Here is a 9,325-nt window from a genome sequence, read left to right on the forward strand (position 1 = left end):
AGAGTGTCCCTGTGCTCGTTTGTGCAGCCCCATCCGCAAATCTAAGTTTCCTTTTCCGTAGTCAAGGGGGAAAAGGACCCTACCAAGCACAGAAGTGCTGTTTGTTGTGTTCGAGAGAGAGATCCCTTAGCCTTTGCTGCCTCTGTGCCCAGTCCCTTCTTTGGACTGGTTATCCAGGGAAAACATGCATCTTCCTCAATTTCCACACTTTGAAGAGGCTCTAAAACTGGGACAATGGCCTGATAACAGTAATTTTTTGCCTGCTTCACACAAGGCAATGGCATCTCCTTACCTCTCTTGGCAAAGAGTAAGGATCCCTGGTGAGGGGATGGGGAGCAGAACTGCCCAAAGAACTCCAAAATAAGTCTGCTGTTGGCAAATAGCATCAGGCTCCCGATTTACTTACAAGAAAATAATCCTTTTTTCTGCAACTTCATAGAATTGTCGGTTATTGCTGATAGAGGAGGGTCTGAATGTGTCCAGGTACCTCATTGTTCATCCCACGTACAGCTTCGGTGAGCTGGGGGAAGTCCTGTCACCAGAGCCTGAATCTCTGTATGTTCTATCTGAAATCTTAAAGAGCGTCGTAAGAAGCATGTGTTACCTCTGAGTTTGTTTTTCTTGATGTTTGTCTGTTTTCAGTTTTTCCTTATTTTCTTAATTATTCATGAAAATAAACTTTTTGAAATTTGGAGAAAAATGTCTTGACAGAAACAAATTTCTTTTATGAGAGACATATCTGAAAATATTTTTCCTCTGCTCAAATGCTGCACCTAAAATGGGCAAAAACACATCAGGGGAATTTCAGAGAATGATAAGGTGATGCAGGATGGAAGCCATCTGAACGCTTCTGGGCTATATATTAATAACCACAGGCATTTAAAAGAGATGTTTGAACATTTTCTGAAAAAGTCTCAGATAAATTTCTGCTTCAGTACAATGTGGCAGTGAGAAACAGTAAAATGTCAGTATTATATCTCTATAAAAATTGATGATGGATGTTCATATGCAGTATATCCAGTTTTCTCATGTTAAGTTTGCTGCTGAAACAGATGTAGTCCCAAATATATATATGCCGAAAAATCCTCCTCCTCGAGTCCCAGAGTGACTAATTATCTCTTATCAGATGTGCACCCTGAACAAAAGAAACTACCAACAGGCCACCTTTGTTAGGCACCCTTTCATCTTTACAGACTGTCTCAAGGTTGCCCCAGATGTATATAGAATTTGCTTTACTTCCCAAAAGACATGCCATCTACCATGACCTGACTGGAGTTATTAATCACTTCTTAATTCAAAACCAAATAAAAATACCACCAACTCAAAACCACACCATGATGTGTATTCCTATACAAAGTACTCAACTGAATTGCAACTTTTCGTCCAGCTGTGCCTCACAGGTGCATCTAACTCGGTAAACTTTTGGGAAGAGGTGTTTGTGTTTGTCTTTTGTGATGTTCTTCACCGAAACCTGTATAGATGCCATCATAATAAATGTAAAATATTCCACATAGCAAAGCTTATCTGTGCAAAAAGACTCTTAAGAGAATACTGAAAAATGTCCCCCTCTTTTCACATTTGCAACAGTATGAATTACTGATCCGTAGTAGTGGCTACATGTTCTTTATTACAGAGGAAGACAAGACTCTTCTTAGAGTCCAGTAACAAGAATTCTGTGTTTATCTATATTGGGTTGACCTCTATCATTGCCCCCCAGCATCAGCAAACTATTTAACTATTTTTGGAAGTGTTACCCTGTCAAGCTGGCCTTGTACCCTTGTAAGATAAATTGCTTGTGGAGCTTGCAAAACCAGCCTTGAAGTTTGCAAAGACAGCCTTGGGACTGTTGCCAAATCAGCATTTGCTAAGGGAAAAACTCTCTAACAAGAAGATAACAAGGGGCCTCATCTCCTGGAAAGCAACTAAACTGGCTTAAACCTGTAAGAAAACACTGGCAAGATGTACAACCAGCAGTGACTGCCCATGCTCTTTCCTAGAGTTCAACTAAAGGACATAGTGTAATGATCACCAAAGGACACTAGAGACGCTTCTAAGACCACCGTAAGACCACTGCTTGTTAACTTTGCGCATGTGTATGCAAGTATTGAGATGAGTTCCCAGAAGTGACTACCCCTTTCCGAGAAATGTAATTAATATGTATGATGATACTAGATAAAAGAACCTGTTTCTTGTTCTCGGGTGAACACGTTGGGTGGAGTGATCCCCCATGTTCCCGGCGCTGTAATAAAGAATGCCTGCTTTCTAAATCTCCAGACTGCATCTAAGAAAGTTCCTTTGCACCGGCTTTCACAGTAACATTTTGGTGACCCAGATGGGACACTACTTCTAGACCTCGACGGAGCCTGGGATCGCAGGACCTCCAGCAGGCACCGAGGACTTCTCGGGGAGAACCTCCGATCCCCGGACCAGAGAGCTCGGAGTAAGACCCCTGGTAAGTTTTAAAGGCATTCTTAACTTTGGTATTTGGATTGTTTGCCTGCCCGTAAGACAGAGGCGAAAGCCCTGCAGGGCTGGGCTAAAGGTACCTGGAGGGGCTGGAGTCCCCATTTGGATTTGAAACTGTGGTATTCGGTCTTGGCTAATTGGCCTAAGGTTTTTGATTTGGTTATATGTATATTTGGATTAGGTAACTCAGTTTGCTCTCTGTTTGTCTCGTTAGTTTAAGGAGCTCCGTTTGCTCTTTGTCTTACTAGCTGTTCGTTTGTTTCTAATATGGGTGCGGGATTAGCTCACAGGGGTATCCTAAAGAAATCTCCATTAGGATGTATTTTGAAACATTGGGGACAAATTGGTGGGCCTCCAGGAGGAATCGCAAGGTGGGATAATTTAATTAAATATTGTAATCAATGGTGGCCGCTATATAAACTAGACGATGGGGAGAAATGGCCTGAAAATGGAACTCTGAATTATAATACATTGTTACAACTAATGTTGTTTTTGAGGAGGGAAGGAAAATGGGATGAAGTCGTGTATGCAGAAATGTTTTTCACGTTGCGGAACCGCTCGAAATGGCAGAAAGAATGTGGTATAAATCTTGTGCCTAGTGATCCTCTTGTTTTGGCATGGGAAAAGGAGAAGGGTAAAACTTTAAGGAGATGATGTTCTGCTTGTAGTATAGGACAGAGGTGCTTGAAGCTGTATGAACAAAAAGGGGAAGAGGAGGTTGAATTGATGATAGCCCCTGAAAGACTCTTGAGACCCCGAAATAATGAACAACTTCTTATTGTCAAGAAGACGAGTCTCAATCAGAATCAGGGGCAAGTGGCTTTAACGGAGCAGATGGGTTTAGCCCAATAGCGGGATGCACACCAGGTAGACAACGGGAAGTTATACAGGCTCCTTTACGACAGGCAGTAGGAAACGATGGACCAGTGACTGTGAAAGTACCATTTTCAATTACTGATCTTAACAAATGGTGGTAGGGAATTATAGCAATAACTCAGATAAAGCAGTGAATGCTTTTGAAATTATGATTAAAACCCAGGATCTGGATTGGAGAGAGATTGAATTAATTATGCTGGTATTATTTGATAGCACGGAGAGAGAAATGATCCGTCGGGCAGCAAAAATACAGGTTGAAGCACAGGTAATCTTGGGAACCTTACAAGGGACAGTAGAAAAACATCTCCCCTCTGTGGACCCGAACTGGGATTCAAATGCTGACGGACCCCGACAGCTCTTAATGCAATACCAAAAGCGGATTTTATTCAGTATTCAAAATGCAATGCCAAAGGCAATTAACATGTCCAAATTATATGAGATTAAACAAGATAGAAAAGAATCTCCTACTGATTTTCTCAATACGTGAAAAGAAGCGGCTCACAAATATACTAACATTGATCCAGAATCAGAGGAGGGCAGAAGTCAATTGGCTCACATATTTGTGGGGCAGTCCTCCGACGATATCAGACGAAAGCCACAGAAGTTACAGGGAAATGATGCTCGTAATCAGGGAAAGTTATTGGACACTGCTTGGATTGCGTATAGGAATAGGGACTATCAAAAGGAGAAGATAAATAGTAGAATGATAGTAGTGCTAGGAGGGACTCCTAGAGGAAGAGGTGGTTCTCGAGGGGGTTATCGAGGAAGAGGACGTGGAAGGGGGGTGGCTTTGCCGCTGCGAGCAGGGGTAGGAGAAAATCAATGTGCTTATTGTAAAAAGGAGGGGCATTGGAAGTGTGAGTGCCCCCTTTTAGGATCTGAACCCTAGCCAAACCCCCTGCTGTCAATAGAACCTGAGAACTGAGGAGGACTGGAGGAATCTATCCCAGAAGAACCTCTGGTTAAAATTAAGCTGGGAGGGGGAGAGATAGAATTCCTAGTGGACACGGGGGAAACTTATTCTGTTTTAAATATGTTAGAAGGTGAAATCAGTAACGAACATGTATAGGTTGTTGGTGCGACTGGGAAATGCGAAACAAGGCCATTTTTCGGACCGATCAAATTCAGATTGGGAAAACAGTGGATGGTTCATCAATTTCTCTATTTGCCAGATTCTCCAAAACTCCTTTGGGGAAGAGATTTATTGGAGAAACTGGAGGCAGAAACTAGATTTAAAAATGGAAAAGTGGAAGTATTGACACCTGAATCTAAATATGTTGAAGCGACAGCTTTATTGTTACAGGACACAGGGACACTAGGAAAAGGAATCCCTCAAGAAACAGAAGACTCAGTAATTCCAATTGTAGAGGCTGGAGAAGTACCAGGGAGATCGAAACGTGCTGAGCCAGTAAGAATTGAACTTAAACCAGGATCAATACTGGTAAGGTTGGAACAATATCCTTTAAATTCAGAATCTAAGATGGGATTAGTTCCTATCATTCAGAAATTTCTTAAGTATAACTTGCTAACAGAATGCGAGTCCAAACATAATACCTCAATATTGCCAGTAAAAGAGGCAGATGGAAAGAGCTATAGGTTAGTTCAAGATTTGAGAGCAATCAATAAGATTGTTCAAGATATCCACCCAATAGCAGCCAACCCATATACCCTATTAACTACACTTACTGAGGATCAGGGCTGGTTTACAGTTTTAGATTTGAAGGATGCCTTTTTCGGCATACCTCTTGATTCGGACAGTCAGGAGCTATTTGCTTTTGAACGGGAAAACCCTGAAACCAGAAGAACACAATACACATGGACAGTGCTTCCACAGGGGTTTAAGAATAGCCCCACTATTTTTGGAAATCAGTTAGCCAAGAACCTGGAATTATGGAGACAAGAAAATAAAAACGGGACTGTGCTACAATATGTAGATGATATCCTAATTGCTGCTGAATCTCGAGCATAGTGTTTAACTCTGACTATCAGTTTGTTAGACTTTTTGGGACTGAGCTGATGCAGAGTATCAAAGGAGAAGGCACAAATTGTACAGGAAACTGTAACTTATTTGGGACTTGAAATTCTGAAAGGGCAGAGATGACTGAGCACAGAGCGGAAAGAAGCGATTTGACGTTTACCAGAACCACAGAATGGTCAGGAATTGCGAACATTTCTGGGAACGGTCGGATGGTGCCGCCTGTGGATCGTTAGTTATGAACTGCTAGTTAAACTTTTGTATGAAATGCTGAGGAATAACCAACAGACTTATTTGGAATGGACAGATAAAACCAGAGTTGCCTTTAAGAAACTTAAACGAGAATTAATGACAGCTCCTGCTCTCGGACTTACTGATCTTACTAAACCATTTGAACTGTTCACTTTTGGAAGGCAAGGGGTAGCTTTGGAGTGCTATCACAGTCTCTAGGGGACTTAAGGTGAGCCGTGGCCTATTTTTCCAAACAGTTGGATCCCATGAGCCAAGGATGGCCAGGGTGCTTGAAGTCCGTAGCGGCAACGGTACTGTTGATACAAGAAGCTCGTAAGCCCATCCTGGGTCAGGAAATGACAGTGTATGTTCCACATATGGTCCTGACAGTATTGGAACAAAAAGGAGGGCATTGGTTATCTCCCAACAGGATGGTGAAATACCAGGTGGTGCTTTTAGAGCCCGACAATGTTACACTAAAGACAACTGCTATTGTCAATCCAGCAATATTTCTTCAGCTAGGCTGATAGAAGGAGAACTGGAACATGATTGCCTACAGACTACTGAAGAGACCTACTCCAGTAGGCTGGATCTAAAGGATGCTCCATTGGAAGGTCCGGATTGGGAATTGTACACGGATGGCAGCGGCTTCATATGAGAAGGAAAACGTATGTCAGGATATGCTGTGACCACTATGGAGAGAGTGATTGAGGCAAAGGCCCTGCCACAAAAGGCATCAGCACAACGAGCGGAGCTTATAGCCCTCACTCGCACATTGGAACTAAGCAAAGGAAAGGATGTGAACATCCGGACTGATTCTAAATACGCATTCAGAGTGGTACATGCACATGGAGCCATATGGAAGGCACGGGGATTGTTGTCAGCAAAAGGGACCGAGACATGCTGATCAGATAATGAAGCTATTAGACAGCGTTGGACTCCCTAGAAGAGTAACTATTATGCATTGCAAAGCCCATCAACCAGAAAGAACCATTCAAACTAAGGGAAATCCATTAGCCAATTTAACGGCAAAAGAGGTTGCAGAAAAAGGCATTGAAGTAGGTATTGAAATGTTAGCTATAATTCCAGAAAAGAGGCTTTTCCTAGGTGAAGCACCAAGATAGGACCCACAGGATCAGAAACTGGTTGATACTCTGCTAGCTCAGATGGCTGGGCAGTGTCTCCTAGTGGCCAAATAGTGATCCCTTATTTTCTTAGAGAAGTTGTATGGGAAGAACATAGCAAGGTACACTGGAGAGCTGAAAATTTGTTGAAATACTTACAGAAAACTATCATTAGCCTAAATATGATGGAAGTAGTGAAATCCATCACTGAAAGATGTGAATTATGTTGCAAAAATAATCCTAAAACTCAAAACAGAATTTCCATGGGAATACACAAAGAAGGTAATTTACCTGGAGAATATTGGCAGATAGATTTCACTGAACTGCCAAGAAAAGCAGGGTGGAAATATTTGCTTGTCCTAGTAGATATTTTCACTAATTGGCCAGAAGCTTTCCCATGTTGCACCAACAAAGCCAGGGAAGCAGTAAAAGTATTGTTGAAAGAAATTATTCCTAGGTTTGGGATCCCATTAGGGATGTCATCAGACAAGAGTACACACTTCCTTGCCATTTGTATCCTCACTTGTAAGATGATTCAATGTCGTAGTTGGTGTACTCAATTTTGTTTCAGGTATAAATATAAAGGGTTGGTGTAAGGCTTTTGGATTGTGGAATCCAAAACCCTCACAGAAGAAGGGGGCACTTGATACCCTGTCAAGCTGGCCTTTACCCTTGTGAGATGAATTGCTTGTGAAGCTTGCAAAACCAGCCTTGAAGTTTGCAAAGACAGCCTTGGGACTGTTGCCAAATGAGCATTTGCTAAGGGAAAAACTCTCTAACAAGATAACAAGGGGCCTCATCTCCTGGAAAGCAACTAAACTGGCTTAAACCAGTTTGTAAGAAGACAGTGGCAAGATGCACAACCAGCAGTGACTGCCCGTGCGCTTTCCTAGAGTTCAACTAAAGGACATAGGACACTAGAGACCACCGTAAGACCACTGCTTGTTAACTTTGCGCATGTGTATGCAAGTATTAAGATAAGTTCCCAGAAGTGACTACCCCTTTCCAAGAAATGTAATTAACATGTATGATGATATTAGATAAAAGAACCTGTTTCTTGTTCTCGGGTGAACACATTGGGCAGAGAGATCCCCCGTGTTCCCGGCACTGTAATAAAGAATGCCTGCTTTCTAAATCTCCAAACTGCGTCTTAGAAAGTTCCTTTGCACCGGCTTTTACGGTAACAGAAGCTACCAGTCATCTTTGCTTGCTAGAGGTGGTAAGGTGCCAAGACTGATTTAATCCTTTGTGAGACCATGACGCTAATTTACTTTTTTTTTTTTCCCCCTGCTCTTTTCTTTCTTCTTTTTATCTCCAAGCCCGTAATTTCATTCCCGTCGGTCTCATCCAATTGCTGCCGTGGCAGACACCTTCCAGCGCCAGTGTTTTCCCAGCTGCAGCTCGCCGCGGGTTTGTCAGAGGAGCGGTGCCTGCAGCGCGGCCGGCCTGTCCGGCGGGCCGGGCCCAGCTGCGGCCTGCCTGAGGGCTCACCGGAGCCGTCCACGGCACCGCAGGACCTGCCTGGGCACCGCTGCCTGCCAGTTCAAAGAGGGATGACAAGGACCTTTGCGTTCCACCCACCCCACGCTAGTTCCAGCCCTTCAGGCCCCCCCCACCCCCGGCCGTCCCAAGCTACACCCCCCAGCCCGGCCCCTCCCGCCCCACGCACGCTGAGGCCACTGCGCACGCGCCGCCGCCGCCAGACTGCGCATGCTCAGAACCACCCGGGACCGGGCGGAAGCGCCACCATTCTCACCCTCGGGGCGCGGCTCTGCGCATGCGTGGAAAAGGAGGCGGGGGCGCGCCCGCGGGCCGCCGCGGCCGTGCGTGGCGGGCAGTGCGCATGCGCGGGGTGTGGCGCGGCGGTTTGAACGGCGGGGCGGTTGGAGCGGCGCTGGCGGGAGGTAAGTGTGGCGGGGCTGCAGCCATGGCAGCGGGCCCTGCGGCCGCGGGCCTCCCGGGGCGGCTTCTCCCTCGGGGTGCCGGGCCCTTAGCCGCCGCTCTTGGGGGCCTGGAGCCGGCGTGCCTGAGCGCGGCGGTGGGGCTGGGCCGGGAGGGCCTCGGCTCCCTCCATTCCCTCAAGACCGCTCCCCGCCTCGGGCGGGCAAAGCATCACCGGGGGCTCTGCGGGGGCGCCCGGGGAGGCCGCTGGTGGGGAGCTGGAGGGAGAAGCGGGAAGCCGTGCGTCGGCTGCGGAGGAGGGGAAGGGATGTTCTGCCGAGTATCGGTGTGGAAGTGCCTAGTACCGAAGAGCTGTGCAATGGCGGGCTCGCTGTTAGAAGGGGCGTTCCAGCCTGTCTGTTAGTTTGGCTTTAAGGTCTGGTGGCGATCTCGTCCCCACCAAACCTGTCTGGTAGAACTCCTGCTAGACAAAAGAAAAAAAACCCAGTTAGAGCAGGTGCTAAGGAATCTGTGAGAAAGCTGCTGTTGTGCTCCGGAGGACTGTCAGCTCGATCTGCTTTCTGAACCACTTACGGCGTGCTCAGGTGATTCAAGATGCAACAAGCAAAATTCCAGAGTGTTTGGGGTTTTCTGCAACTTTTACATGTCAGTCTGGCTCACGACAATCTAACCACACTACCACTATCCGGAATCTTCACTGTTTTGAAGCATGTCAGTTTTTGTTAGTCACCATTGTGCAAAGGATCTTTGT

This window comes from Nyctibius grandis, chromosome 13 (genome assembly GCF_013368605.1).
Source record: "Nyctibius grandis isolate bNycGra1 chromosome 13, bNycGra1.pri, whole genome shotgun sequence".
Lineage (NCBI taxonomy): Eukaryota > Metazoa > Chordata > Aves > Nyctibiiformes > Nyctibiidae > Nyctibius > Nyctibius grandis.